The sequence below is a fragment of the Dioscorea cayenensis genome, chromosome 20 (genome assembly GCF_009730915.1).
Source record: "Dioscorea cayenensis subsp. rotundata cultivar TDr96_F1 chromosome 20, TDr96_F1_v2_PseudoChromosome.rev07_lg8_w22 25.fasta, whole genome shotgun sequence".
Taxonomy (NCBI): Eukaryota; Viridiplantae; Streptophyta; class Magnoliopsida; order Dioscoreales; family Dioscoreaceae; genus Dioscorea; species Dioscorea cayenensis.
In genome coordinates, this window is record NC_052490.1 from 12,129,716 (window position 1) to 12,145,107 (window position 15,392).

The 15,392-nt window shown below is 31.9% G+C and overlaps 1 long non-coding RNA gene across 1 annotated transcript; it reads right to left on the reverse strand.

The window, feature by feature from the left end:
- Positions 1–6,443: 6,443 nt before the first annotated feature.
- Positions 6,444–8,150, reverse strand: LOC120251943. Its single transcript, XR_005533527.1, has 3 exons — positions 8,114–8,150; positions 7,197–7,256; positions 6,444–6,649 (listed from the first exon to the last, which is right to left on the reverse strand). It is a non-coding gene; the product is annotated as an uncharacterized LOC120251943 (long non-coding RNA).
- Positions 8,151–15,392: the final 7,242 nt, after the last annotated feature.

Here is a 15,392-nt window from a genome sequence, read left to right on the forward strand (position 1 = left end):
CATTACGTATTGCTCTGGCGTTTCTAGTGTCCCCCATTTATCAGGTTATAAAAGAAAACAATGGTTAAAGATTTCTGTTTTTTTATTCAAAACTGATAATTATAAGTTTTCCTTTTTCTTCTTATAAGTCTCCATGGTTTTCACACGACTCCCAAGCCTTTTATATTAAACCTAATCCTAGTTTTCTAAATAAAACACCCATATTTTAATCAAAACTCCTAATCTTTTATGTTTTAGAATGTTCGTTTTCATTTTAATCAAAACAATAATCGTATGTTTTCCATAGGAAATGGCCCCTCTTTTCTATTTTTAGTCAAAAACCAAATCTCATGGCCTGCTTTGAATGATGCATGAGACATCTCTCTGTAAAAGAAAACACAGGATTAGAATTTTTATTCAAAAATAGGTGGACTTAGCCGGAAAAGCAGCCATGGTGACTGCAGTTTTGATTAAAAATACGCATATCTAAATAAACAATCTTAATAATAAGTCTACAAAACACATATAATCGCTATAGGATTTAAGTTTTGATTAAAAACAAAAAAATTGGGGATATTTCCAAAAGAAAACATAGGATTATGGTTTTGATTCAAAAATAGCAGACATTCCTAAACAAAAACATAGGAATAGGGTTTTGAATAAAAAAATAGGAGGCATTCGAAAAACAAAAAACTAGGATTAGGGTTTTTATAAATAAATATGGAAACCATAATCTTATGTTTTCTTTTAAGGCTATCTCCTTATTTTCTTAACTGGCCAAAACCCTAATCCCATAGTTTCTATTTTGAATGACCGCTACTCAGTTTTTAATCAGCAAAACCTAATGACTATGTTCTCTTTATTCAAAACACTTACATCTTATAAGTCTTTTCGTGAATGCTTCCTATTTTTTGATAAAAATCCTATTTCTATGTTTTCTTTTCAGAATGTCTCATATCTTTTAATCAAAACCCCGAATGTTATTTTTTTTTTCTTAATGTCTACTATTTTTTATTCAAAACCTAATCATATGCTTTTCTAGTAGTAATGTCTCCTATCTTTCAATCAAAACCCTAATTCTATGTTTTGTTTTCGAAAAGTATCATATTTTCAATAAAAACCCTAATCCTGTGTTTCTTTTCAGAATGTCTACTATCTTTTGAATCAAAACCCTAATCGTAGATTTTCTTTTTGGAATGCCTACAATAATTGAATAAAAACTCTAACCTAATGTTTTATTTTCGGAATGTTTCCTATCTTTAAATCAAAACACTAATCATGTGTTTTCTTTTTAGAATGTGCCCTTGTTTTTAGTTTTGAATCAAGAATATAATCCATTGTTTTCTTTGCAAAATGTCTCCTATTTTTTAATCAAAAACTTAATCTTTTCTTTTCTTTTGGGAATGTTACCATTTTTAAATCCAAACACAAATCTTGTGTTTTCTTTTCAGAATGTCTCCTATTTTTCTATTAAAAATCTAATCTTTTCTTTTTTTTTGGAATATCTGTTATTTTTTAATCAAAACCGTAATCCTGTGTTTTTTTCCGGAATGTGTTCTTTTTTTATTTTTGAATCCAAACACTAATCCTTCATTTTCTTTTCGGAATGCCTTCTGTTTTTTAATCAAAACAATCATCATATGTTATCTTTTGGAAATGTCTCCTATTTTTTGGTTTTTAATCAAAACCCGCATCTAAGAAAAAAAAGGAGATATTTCTAAAATAAAACATTACTAATCCTATTATTCAATCATATGTTTATTGTTTTGATTGAAAAATTGGAGACATTATAATAAGAAAACATAGGATTACGGTTTTGATTTAAAAATAGTAGGCATTCCCAAAAGAAAACAAAAGATTAGGGTTTTGATTCACATCTAGTAGGCATTCAAAAAAGAAAACATAGCATTAGGGTTTTGATAGAAAAATAAGAGACACTACAATAAGAAAACATAGGATTAGGGTTTTAATTTAAAAATAGTAGACATTCCTAAAAGATCACACAAGATTATTGTTTTGATTGAAAAATAGGAGGCATTCCATAAAGAAACACATAATTAGAGTTTTGATTGAAAAATATTAGGAATTCTGAAAAGAAAACATCGGATTTATGTTTTGATTAAAAATTAACCGAAATTTTTAAAAACAAAAGAAAAGATTTGAGTTTTGATTAAAAAAAATGATACATTCTAAAAACAAAACAAAGGATTAAGCTTTAGATTCAAAACCTAAAAATAAGACACATTACAAAATCAAAACATAAGATTATGGTTGTTATTTAAAAATAGTATAAATTCTTAAAAGAGAAAAAAGGGCCAGGTTTGTGACAGAAAAATAGGAGATATTCTTAAATAAAAAAAGAACATAGCTTAGTGTTTTGATTCAAAACCAATAAATAAGAGATATTAAGAAAAAAAACATAGGATTTGGGTGTTGTTTGCAAAATAGGAGACATTCAAAAATAAAACATAGGATTAGGGTTTTGATTGATAAATATGAGACATTCCGATAATAAAACATAGGATTAATGTTTTAAATCAAGAATAACAGACATTCCCAAAAGAAAACATAAAATTAGGGTTTTGATTGCAAAATAGGAGAAATTAAAAAAAACTTATGATTAGGGTTTTTATTAAAAAAATGAGACATTAAGAAAACAAAATATAGGATTTTGATATAAATATAGTAGGGATTCCAAAAAAAACATAGGATTATGGCTTATATTCAAAATAGGAGATATTACTTTAAGAAAATATAGGATTCCTGGTTTGATTGAAAAATAAGAGACATTCTTATAAGACAACATAGGATTAGATTTTAAATGAAAAATGTAAGATATTACTACAAGAAAACATATAATTAGTGTTTTGATTGAAAGCATAGTCGACATTTCAAAAACAAAACATAGGATTAGAGTTTTAATTGAAAAATATGAGACATTCCAAAAAAAAAACATAATATTAGTGTTTTGATTGAAAAATAGGAGACATTACTATAATGAAACTTAGGCTTAGGGTTTTGATTAAAAATTTAGAAATAGGGGGCATTTCCAAAAGAAAACATAGGAATAGAGTATTTATTCAAAAATAGGAGACACTCTGAAAAGAAAACATAGAATTAGTGTTTTGATTGAAAAATAGGACGCATTCCGAAAAGAAAACATAAGATTAGTGCATTGATTGAAATATAGTAGGCATTCCGAAAAGAATAAGATAGATTTTTTACTTAGATTGAATAATAGAAGACATTACTATAAAAAAAACATAGGGTTAGGATTTTGAATGAGAAATAGGAGACATTACTATAAGAAAAACTTAGGATTAATATTTTCACTAAAAAATGGTAGACATTGCGAAAAGAAAAGAAAAGATTATAGTTTTGATATAAATAGTTTATGAATTCCAAAAAGAAAACATAGCATTAGTGTTTTTATTAAAAAATAGGAGACATTACTATATGAAAAATAGTAGACATTATGAAAAGAACACATTGTATTAGGGTTTTGATTGAAAAATATTAAACATTCCGAAAGGAAAACATAGGATCATGTTTTTATTGAAAAATATGATACATTCTGAAAAGAAAATATCAGTTTAGGGTTTTGATTAAAAATTAATAGGCATTCCTAAAAGAAAACATAACATTAGAGTTTTGATTTGAAAAAATTAGTCATTCCCAAAAGAAAACAAACGATTAGGGTTTTGTTTCAAACGTGAAAAATAGGACACATTCCGAAAAAAAAAACTAACTATTAGGGTTTTGATTAAGAAAAAACAGACATTCTTAAATTAAAAGAAAGCATTTGATTTTTGATTGAAAAATAGGATTCATTAAAAAAAAGCATAGTTTAGGGTTTTAATTCAAAACTGATAAATAGAAGACATTAAGAAAGGAAAACATAGGATTCGGATTTTGTTTGCAAAATAAGAGATTTTTGGAAAAGAAAAAATATTATTAGGGTTTTGATTCAAATATAGTTGGCATTCTGAAAAGAAAAAGGATAGGATTATGGTTTTGATCTATAATTAGGAGAAATTACTGTCAGAAAACATAAGAGTAGCGTTTTGTTCCAAAAATAGTAGATCTTCTGAAAGGAAAAATATAGTATTACAGTTTTGATTGTAATATAGTAGACATTACAAAAAGAAAATATAGGATTATGTTCTTGATTGAAAAATATAAGACATTATTATAAGAAAATATAGTATTGGTTTTTTGATTGAAAAATAAGAGACATTACTATATAAAAACATAGGATTAGGATTAAAAATCGAAAAATATTGGCCATATCCAAAAGCAAACATAGGATTAGTGTTTTTATTCAAAAGTAGGAGACATTCCGAAAAAAATAAAAAACAATTAGTGGTTTGATTGAAAAATAAGTGGGATTCTAGAAATAAAACATAGGATTAGTGTTTTGATTCAAATATAGTAGGCATTCCGAAAAGAAAAGATATTATTAGGGGTTTCAATGAAAAATAAGAGGCATTACTATAAAAAAACATAGAATTGGGTTTTAAATGAAAAATATGAGACATTACTATAAGAAAACATAAGCTTAGTGCTTTGATTCAAAAATAGTAGACATTCAGAAAAGAAAACAAATGATCAGGATTTTAATTCCAATATAGTGGGCATTCCAAATAAAAACATAGCATTAGAGTTCTCACTAAAAATAGTAGACATTCTTATACGCAAACATAGAATTAGAGTTTTGATTTGGAATAATAGACATTCAGAAAAGAAAATATAAGATTAGGGTTTTGATTGAAAAATAGGAGGCATTTCGAAAAGAAAAATATAGGATTAGGGTTTTGATTGAAAAATATGAGACATGCTGAAAAATGCTTCGGATTAGGGTTTTGATTAAAAATAAGTAAACATTTACACAGGAAAAAATGGGATTGCAGTTTTCATTAAAAAAAAATGAGTCATTCTAAAAGGAAAACAAAGGATTAGGGTTTTGATTGAAACCTGGCAAATAGGACACATTCCGAAAAAAAAACATTGGATTAGTGTTTTGATTCAAAATAGTAGACATCCTAAAAGAGAGCATATGATTCGGGTTATATTTGCGAAATAGGAGACATCCTAAAAGAAAGCATAAGTTTAGGATTTTGATTCAAATATAGGAGACATTACTATAACGAAAGATTTGATTAAGGTTATGATTAAAAAAAGAAAAATAGGCGGCATTTCCAAATGCAAACATAGGATTAGTGTTTTTATTCAAAAGTAAGAGACAATACGAAAAAAAATAGCGTTTTGATTGAAAAATAAGAGGGATTCTCAAAATAAAAAACATAGGATTAGTGTTTTGATTCAAATATATTAAGCATTGAAGAAAGAAAAGATATTATTAGGGTTCTGATTGGAAAATAAGAGGCATTGCTATAAGAAAACATAGGATTAGGGTTTTGAATGACAAATATGAGACATTACACCAGGAAAAGAGAGGATTAGTGTCTTGATTCAAAAATAGTAGACATTAAGAAAAGAAAAACAAAGGATTAGGATTTTGATTCCAATATAGTACACATTCAGAAAAAAAACACAGCACTAGGGTTTTCACTGAAAAATAGTAGACATTCTTATACTCAAACATAGGATTAGGGTTTTGATTTAAAAGTAGTAGACTTTCAGAAAAGATCAAATAGAATTAGGGGTTTGATTGAAAAATAGGAGGCATTACAAAAAACATAGGATGGATTTTTATTAAAAAATATGAGACATGCTGAAAAAAAAACTTCAAATTAGGGTTTTGATTAAAAATAAGAAAACATTTCAAAAATAAAAGATAGGATTGAAGTTTTCATCAAAAAGAATAAGGAATTGCAAAAGGAACACAAAGGATTAGTGTTATGATTCAAACAAGGCAAATGGGACACATTCCCAAAAGAAAACATTGGATTAGTGTTTGATTCAAAAATAGCAAACATTCTGAAAAGAAAAAAAAAGGGATTAGCTTTTAGATTAAAAAATCCGAGACATTCCAAAAAGAAAACATAGGTTATTGTTTTGATTCAAACCTAATTAATAAGAGATATTAAGAAAAGAAAACATAGGATTCGGGTTTTGTTTGCAAAACATGAGACATTCCAAAAAGAAAATATAAGTTTATGGTTTTCATTAATATATAGTAGGCATTTTGAAAAGAAAACAAAGGATTAGGCCTTTCATTAAAATATGAGACATTACTATAGAAAAAACATAGGATTGGGGTTTTGATTAAAAAATAGTAGACATTTCAAAAGAAAAACATAGGATTAGGGTTTTCATTGAAATATAGTAGGCATTCCTAAAATAAAACATATTATTAGTGTTTTTGTCACGTCCCAGCCCCACAGCCGGGCCCGCAGACAGATCGGCCGCATCCAATGGTACTAGGCCCCACTGGGTGCAAGGCCTCAGATTTGACCTGGTCAGAGTCAACCCTAACAAGCAGATAAGAACAGTAACACAAAAGCACAAATAGGATACTGGAAACTGAAATACTACAAGTACGGACTTTAGCAGCACTACAGAATACAAATACAATCCGACAGTTTGCAAAAATACAGATACAAACAGAGTACAAGTCTTACACTCACAGAAAAGGAAAATAACAAGATACTGATAACGCAGACAATACGACTCTCTGACACCCCCCAGTCCTAATCTTGATCTTCTCCTGCGAAAGCAGAATACACAGTGTATGAGCCACAAGGGCCCAGTAGGATCGCATAAAACAACAGATATAGCAAATATTGCAGAATAATAGCTCATGCTTCATACAGAATGCAGAAAATATGCAAAATACTGGAATAATCCAAAAATACGAAAAAACACAGAAATACATCTCCCTGGCTAATAACAGAAATCAACAGCACGAGGCTGGATCTTAGACTATGAAGTCAGAACAGAACAGAATAGAACATAACAGAATATCAACAGCCGTAGCCGGATCTTCGACCGCAGTCGGGGGTAGCACTACTACAGAAAACATGTGCACATGGCTAGGACTTACTCCTCCTAGTTGGGCGAGCCAGAAATGGAGATGTACTAAAAACCGCAGAAAATACGGAATACAGACAGAGGAATTACTGAATAAATAATGCAAATAAGAAAATAAATAAATAAACATAAATACCACGCAAATAAATAAAATTATTAAACAATGCAATAATTAAATAATAATTATTGCCAGAAATACGGAAGTGTACAGTGCGAGAGCCTACCTGGCTCCGAGCTACAGAGTTGGGTTCACCAAGTCCCGCGAACTACAGCTCGGTATGGGTCTATCCAGACAGAATAATCTAACATAGGTTAAAAATCTTGGGCCGGGCCTAAATTACAACTGTAGCCCAAGCTAATTCAACAAATAAAAGAGTTCATAGCTAGCATGACAATAGAACAACCATGCACCTTAAAAGAAGCTTGTTATCCTACCAAAAATAAAGTACTTAACTCACTTGCCAATTAACAAAGTAACACAATAGCATGCCAAAAAAAATGAGTACATGATTCATGCTAGCAATTAAAGGTCTTCACAAGAAAATTGGCTAGGCAAATAAAATGCTCCAAGAAAGCTTTAAACATAACACCAGCCCAATTAACTTTCCAAGATTAAAATCAAACTTAACTCATGAATCTGAATATATAAGTTTCTATAAATCTACAATTTAAAATTCAAAAAAACCCAACCAAACAAATAATGGCCATAAAAAATAAATCAATATAGCATGATTTCTAGGTTACCTAAATTCAGAAATTTTCAGTCAAACACCACAGAACCTCATTAAGGCATGATTTTACATATATATATATATATATATATATTCACAAAGAAAACAAACAAAGAATGCTCTAGTTGCTTAATTACCACTCCACTTAACAACCGAATAAAAACACTCCATGACATGAAAAAAAAAAACATGCTCAACTAAATTCTCAGATTTACATGCTAAAAAATATTTAAACAAAGTTTTAACAAGATAAGGATTAAACTTAACACCATGCTATAAGATATGAACAAACATACCCAAGATTCAAGAACCAACAACACAAGAGATAAACATACATGTTTGGCACTAACAAAACAAATAAAACAAGATAATAAAAAATCTCAGAATTTCTGAAAAAAAAACAAGCTTACCTCTAAGCTTGTTGGTGACAAGTTCCAATCAAAAACCAAGCATAAAGAGAAAAGAAAATGACACCAAAATTCGGGCAAGATTGAGTTGTTTCAAGGATAAGAGAGTTTGGAGAGCAAGAAGATTGGTTGAACAGCTAAGCATATAAAAGCAACCCAAAAACTCCAATAAAAGCCCCCACTAATCAAAAACAGGAAAACCAATAATACACAATCAGGCAAGATCCGGAAATTAAGGCAATGAAACAAACATTGGCGCCCACTCACCAAACACCTAGTCAAACCAGTCAAAGATGAAGAAGAAAGAAATTTTTTACAAACATTACAGTTTTAATTGAAAAATATAAGACATTTCAAAAATAAAACATTGGACTGGGATTTTGAATAAAAAATAGCAAACATTTCTAAAAGAAAACATAATATTAAGATTTTGACTATAAAATAGGAGCCATTAAAAAAAATTAGGACTAACGTTTTGATCAAAAAATATGAGACATTAAGAAAAGAAAACATAGGGTTCTAGTGTTCTTTGTAAAATAGTAGGTTTTCCGAAAGGAAAACATTGGATTAGGGTCTCAATTCAAATATTGTAGGCATTCCGAAAGAAAACATGTGATTATGGTAGGCTTTCCAAAAAGAAAACATTGGATTAGGGTCTCAATTCAAAAATTGTAGGCATTTCAAAAAGAAAACATTGGATTAGGGATTTTAAAAAAAAAAGTAGTAGCCATTACGTAACAAAACATAGGATTAGTGTTTTTATTGAAAAATAATAGACGTTACTATAAGACAACATAGAATTAGAGTTTTCAATGAAAAAATGGGAGACATTACTTTATGTAAATATAGGATTAGAGTTTTAATTCAAAGATAGTAGACACTTCAAAAAAAAAAAGGGTTAGGGTTTTGATTGAAAAATATGAGACATTTTGAAAATAAAATGTAGGACTACGATTTTGATTAAAAATAAGAGACATTACCATAATAAAACATTAGATTAGTGCTTTTAAAAAAAACAAAAAAATAGCGGACATTTCAAAAGAAAACATAGGGTTAGAGGTTTTATTAAAAAATAGATGACATTCATAAAAGAAAATAAAGAATTATTGTTTTGATTGAAAATTAAAGGTATTCCGAAATGAAGAGATAAAATTAGGATTTTGATTCAAATATAGTAGGCATTATGAAAATAAAAAGATATGATTGTTGTTTTCATTGAAAAACAAGAGACATTGCTATAAGAAAAACATAGGATTTGGGTTTTCTATGAAAAATACCACACATTGCTATAAAAAACATAGGATTAGGGTTTTGACTATAAAATAGTCGACATTGCAAAAAGAAAACAAGGGATTATTGTTTTGATTAAAATATAGTAGACATTTTGAAAAGAAAATATAGCATTAGGGTTTTGATTGAAAATTAGGAGACATTACATATAAGAAAACATGGGATTAGGGTTTTGCTTCAAAACTAGTAGAAATTATGAAAAGAACACATAGGATTATTTTTTTTATTGAAAAATAGGAGGCATTCTGAAAAAAAAATATAGGATTAGGGTTTTGATTGAAAAATATGAGACATTCCGAAAAGAAAACATCAGACTTTTGTTTTGGTGAAAAATTAACAAAAATTCCCAAAATAAAAGATAGGATTAGTGTTTTGGTTTAAAAAAATGTGGCATTGCGAAAAAATAACAAAGGATTAGGGTTTTGATTCATAATTGAAAAAAAGGACACATTTTGAAAAGAAAATATACAATTCTTATTTTGATTAAAAAATAGCAGACATTCGGGAAAAGAAAGTAAAGGATTAGTTTTTTGATCGAAATATAGGAGACATTCCAAAAGAAAATATAGATTAAGGTTATGATTCATAACTGATAAAAAGTAGATACTAAGAAAAGAAAACATAAGATTCAGGTTTTATTTGCGAAATAGGAGATATTTAAAAAAACATAGGATCTGGGTTTTGATTCAAATATAGTAGACATTCCGAAAAGAAGATATATTATTACAATTTTGATTGAACAATAGGAGACATTACTATAAGAAAACATAGCATTAGGATTTTGATTAAAAATAGTAGATATTATTAAAAGAACACATAGGATTAGTTTTTTGATTGAGAATTAGGAGGCATTCCCAAAAGAAAACATAGGATTACGAGTTTGATTGAAAAATATGATACATTCCGGAAAAAAAATATAGGACTAGGGGTTTGATTGAAAAATAGGAGACATTGAGCTAAGAGAACATAGGATTAGCGCTTTAATGAAAAACCAAAAAATAGGGGAAATTCCAAAAAAAAAATGAAGGATCAGGGGGTGTGGTAATTTGACTTTTTCATATATATATATGTATATTCTTTTTCAATTATGTTTCAATTTGGTTTTCTTGAGTAATTTTAATTTAGGAGTGTGTCTTAGAGTGTCCTGAGTCATTAGAATAAAAAATGAGGTCAATCGGACACCAAATGAGCCATTTAGTGCAATTTTTCGTGCAAGCTTTTTGTGGCATACGGGGTCTATACGCGGTGGATAGAGTGATAAGTGCTTGTGTGTTAAGAATGCGAAGTATTCTTTCCATACAATGAGCATTACTTTTATCAAGTTTTAGCGCTAATACATGTGTATTTGTGTTCTTTTGTGCAGGTTGGGTTGTGAAGCTATGTTTTAAGAAAAGAAGCCAAAAGTAGATCGTGAATGCACTATTTGATGAAATCTTGGAAGGAACAAACGTGAAGACAGAAGTTGGGATCAAAGATAGGTGAATGTGTGCCAACCTCCATGTATTCAAGAAATTACAATGATTTAGAGAGCCACAAGGCAGTCACATTTGCGTATCCTGACTTATACATTGATAACAAGATCTTCACCAATGAACCCGTTTATTGAAGAAGCGAAGCGATCTACGGCATAAACGTGTGCCCATTTATGTTCCTCGATGAAAAGTGGATTCAAGAGTGATTTTGGTGAAACACTGTATCAGTTACTGTTCACAGCCGGCAAAAAAATAGAAATTCAGGGAATCCACACGGGTGTGTGGAAAATCCACAGAGCCGTGTAGATGCCCGATTCTAGACCTTTAAAAACTGTGATTCAACCCCGATTTCTCCATCTTTTCCCCTATATTTCCTTCCACCTTTCCCTATCTTTGGAGTTACCGGCGGCTTGGGTTTGGATAGGCTTTGGCAAGGCTTTGGAGAGGTTTGACGTCCTTCGACTCCGCGTTTCCTTCGGAAGAGAGCTATTTGGTGGAGCTTTCGTCGAGTACCGATCCGCCGAGGTGTGCGCTAAGTTTGACGAGGGGACCTTTGAAGACGACACGGCCAATCCACAAGACCATTGACACAAACACAAGGGGTTTTTCATTCATGGATTTCATCTTTTTACTTTTGATTTAATTATGTATTGTATTTTACTCCATGGAGAGCGAAACCCCTAGTGGGTACATGGGTATTTGTGAACCCTAGGATGTATTCATTTCATTGAATCTCTTTATTATGTTTTCAATTAATTGATGTTTATTGTGAGTTCCAATCTTGTAGGCTTGATTATTTTGAATACTCCCCGAGAGTGACACTAGGGTTGATAGTTCTTGTTGGTAACTCTTGTGAGTGAGTGACACACCATGAGAGTTAGACAAAGCTAGATTGGAAAGGGTTGAGAGGGTGAGTCGAGAGGTAGCAGAGCGTCTCTTTTCCCCTCCGGTGTGATCTATCCTACCTCCACGTTCCAAGAGTTTTTTGCGGCCATAGTAGAGTGAATGGGCTAAGCGATGACCTTCCGCTGGGGCTTAGTTGCAAGTGTAACGGAGTAAAGCGTTGAAAGTGATTTTAGCACCTAGGGCTTAATTGTGTTTAGGGACCTTCCACATGGACCAAAGCGTTAGATCTATACATAGGAATAGGGTTTATCACTTGGAATCCCTAGAACTCATTGCAATTCTATACGATTGCGAGGTTGAGAGGTTATTCAATTTCTCCTCTAGGACATGAATAGAGTTAGGCATGGTTGACCTTAGATTTGGCACCATGTATTAAAGGATCTCCACAACTCATTAATGCATTAGTTAGAAAGCATAATAGGCGGTTTTGCACTTGAAATGATTGTCCTAGGCGGAACAATATCCGGGTACCCCATTTATCGTCGATTGCCTCCCCTATCTTTTACTTGTACCTCCTTTATCTTTTCTTATTTTCATTTGTATTGAGTTTGTTTTGACATCACTTTCAACATATTTTCATTCTAGTTAAATAGTAATCTTGGTGGTTCTAAGCACTATGCCCTATGGATTCGACTACTCTCTCACCGGGGTATTATTACCCTCTCACCGCGGTTTACACACATATTCGGTCGTTTCATAGAGCCGGTATGAAAATTTCTAGAAACTTTCTGCTATGGCAGACAGGCTGTATGGGGCAGTATGGGGGCCATATGGGGGTCGTTTGGGTTTTAAATTTGGGGTTTAAAAGCCCTTTTTCTCATTCTTTTTACACTTTTCCTTAAGACCTTTTCTCTACCACTTTCCTCCTCCTCTAGAACCTTCATTCCCACTTTCTCAAGCCCATCATCCCTTGCCTTGAATAAAGAAGAAACTCGAAGATCTCTTCTTCCTCTCTTGAGAAGTGCTTTTCCTTTGGGTTTTGTGAAGCTTTGATGTAAGGATGTGTTACATTTGATCTTCTTCTTCTCCCTTTCTCTTATTTCGATATGCTTTGAAATTATTGATGGTTAATAATGGGTTTTGTTTGGATATAAAGAATAAAAGAAGATTGAAATTGTATAACGTTGAATCCATTGAGATTTGAGAGAGATCTTTCTTGTTCTAAATTAGGGTTATGGTAACACTGAATCAAGTTTGGTTCATTTTGCTTTTCTTGTTAGTGTTGCAGGTTGTGAATGTTTTATTCTTGTTAGATCTTCTTCCTAGAGTGTTTAGCAAACCCTAGCAACACTCATTTTCCCATTTTGAGCATTGTTCTTCATTTTAATTTATCAAAGTCATTGATGAGGCTTCATTGCTTGTTTTGGTTTTTTAAATGCTTCTAGGAGGTGAGACTTCAATCAAAGGGAAAGAGCCATTGGAGAAGTAACACCGGGGTGTTTTAGCTTGCCAAGTTTGTGAGTAGGGATTTAGTAAATCATGGGCTATAAATCAAGCATGCTTCCTAGTACTTAAATTACTTACCATTGAATGGTAAAGTTTTTGTGGTTAAAACTCTTGAAATGTTTTTCATGGGATATAGAGATCATTATGATTTATGACTTGGCTTATTTGATGACTTTTGATAAAGATTATATATATTATTTGTGGTTTGGAAACCCTATTTTTTGAAATTTATGCTTTCAAGTTATGTATTTGAAGATACTTGATATTCTTCTTATAATGACTAAAAAGGCATAAGTAAACTAAATTGAAATTCATCATGATGATGTTAATATTTTCAAAGATTACCCTCGTATGATATTCTTCATGAAAGTGGTTTCATTGAAAATGCTATAATCATGTTATTCACTCTTGCAGTAAAAGTTGCATATGTGAAAACTTGTGATATCTTGATGAGAATTGTGCTATCATGTTGATATTTATATACTGAGCCTACGGGCAAGATATTTGTTTAAATGTTTTGTTGGTGACATGGGGGGATCCCCAATACCTACTGTAGTAAGGGTTAGAGTTTCCACGGGCCGACCTTGTTGGGGTGGCGTAGAGTACTCGAATGAGGTTTCATCCTTTCAAGGGGCGCATAGAGAGCCTTAAAGGTGTGCAAGGTTGGGTGCCCAGAGTCACCACATGGGTTCCGCAATGGCCAACACCAAGATACACGCATCTTGGTGGCGCCTGACCTAACCGAGGCCACAGTTAGCGAATAGAGGGTTTTACGAGGCTAGTTGTGATACAATTGACCATTTTAAATTGTTGGTTTATTTATTTCTAAATGTTTTGAGATATGATTTATTAAAGAAATATATGAATTTGGATTTCATACTTGTATGGATTTCGTGGTGATGTTAATGGTGTTTATCATCTATTTCTTATATTATACTTGCTATTTAGAGTATTTTAAAAAAATTGAGAATTTAAGCATATTTTGGCGTTTTTTTTATTCAATCATGTATGAGAGGCAGTTCCATGTTTAGCCCCTCATTGAGTAACTTAGTTAGTCATCCCCTCTTCTTTTCAATCCTAGGTGATAGCATAGTAGTAGAGTAAAAGCTTGAAGTGCTTGGCAGAGATTATTTTGTAATTTTCTTAAGCTGTGTATGATACTTAAAACATTTTGTCATGTATTAGTAAGATCCACTAGGATATTATACTTTGATATTTGGTTTTCACTTGTCTTGGATATTCGTAACTGTGTCAGTTAAGACTATGTGATGTATGAGAGTTATACCCAGTGTTTTGGGGGATGTTATCCTTATTGTTATGGTTTTCTATGCTGTGATTATCCATGTTTTTATCTTATGTTTCAATGTTGTTTTTGTGTAGTAATGTTGTTGTATGTTCTCATTCTTAAATTACTTCTTCTTGTTATAGAATGTTGTATAGGGAATATGATAGCCTTACGGCGATCTAGGGTTGAGGCAGGTGTTTGACCTCTCCTGGGTCATCGTGGCGGTATGTCATGTGTGGAACCCACGGGACGGACCGTGACATACTTTAGTGGTATCAGAGCCATTGGTTTAAGGTTAGGTTTAGGTTCAGGATTAGAGAGTATAACCGGGATCTAGAGTCTGTTCCTTGATTGGGTCCGAAAGTTGATCTCTTTATTCTTGCAACTAGTGGATCCAAGTAGAGTCTAGCATGCTGCATTTGTTGCATGTAGAAAGTGTTTCCAAGGGTTGTCTTGTGTTTTTCTTCCAGTAAAATGACAGCACAACATTCACGCGCTCAACGAGGGAGAGTTACTTCCCTTGTTGTTGCTACACCAAGAGCTCAGAGAGGTGGGAGGCGAGGAGAACCATCCACGTCCTCATCTCCATCACCACCTTGGCAGGAGGCCTGTTTAAGGCATGATCTGGCAGTGGCAGCTTCTGTGCATGCCCTGAGGTTCAGGGAGCTGCTCCTGTGCCTGGTTCTTTTCCAACTCCTTAGGCACTGGATGTCTTTATTGCTCGTTGGGCTACCAAGGGAAGGCAGCCTACCTATCAGGAGTATCAGGACTTTTTGCATTATTGAAGGATTTTTGGGGGACAGACTCAGACTGTCTGGGCACCTATCCAAGCACCTGCACCAGCACCACAGGCCCTAGTAGATCATCATTCCCCAGGAGAGGC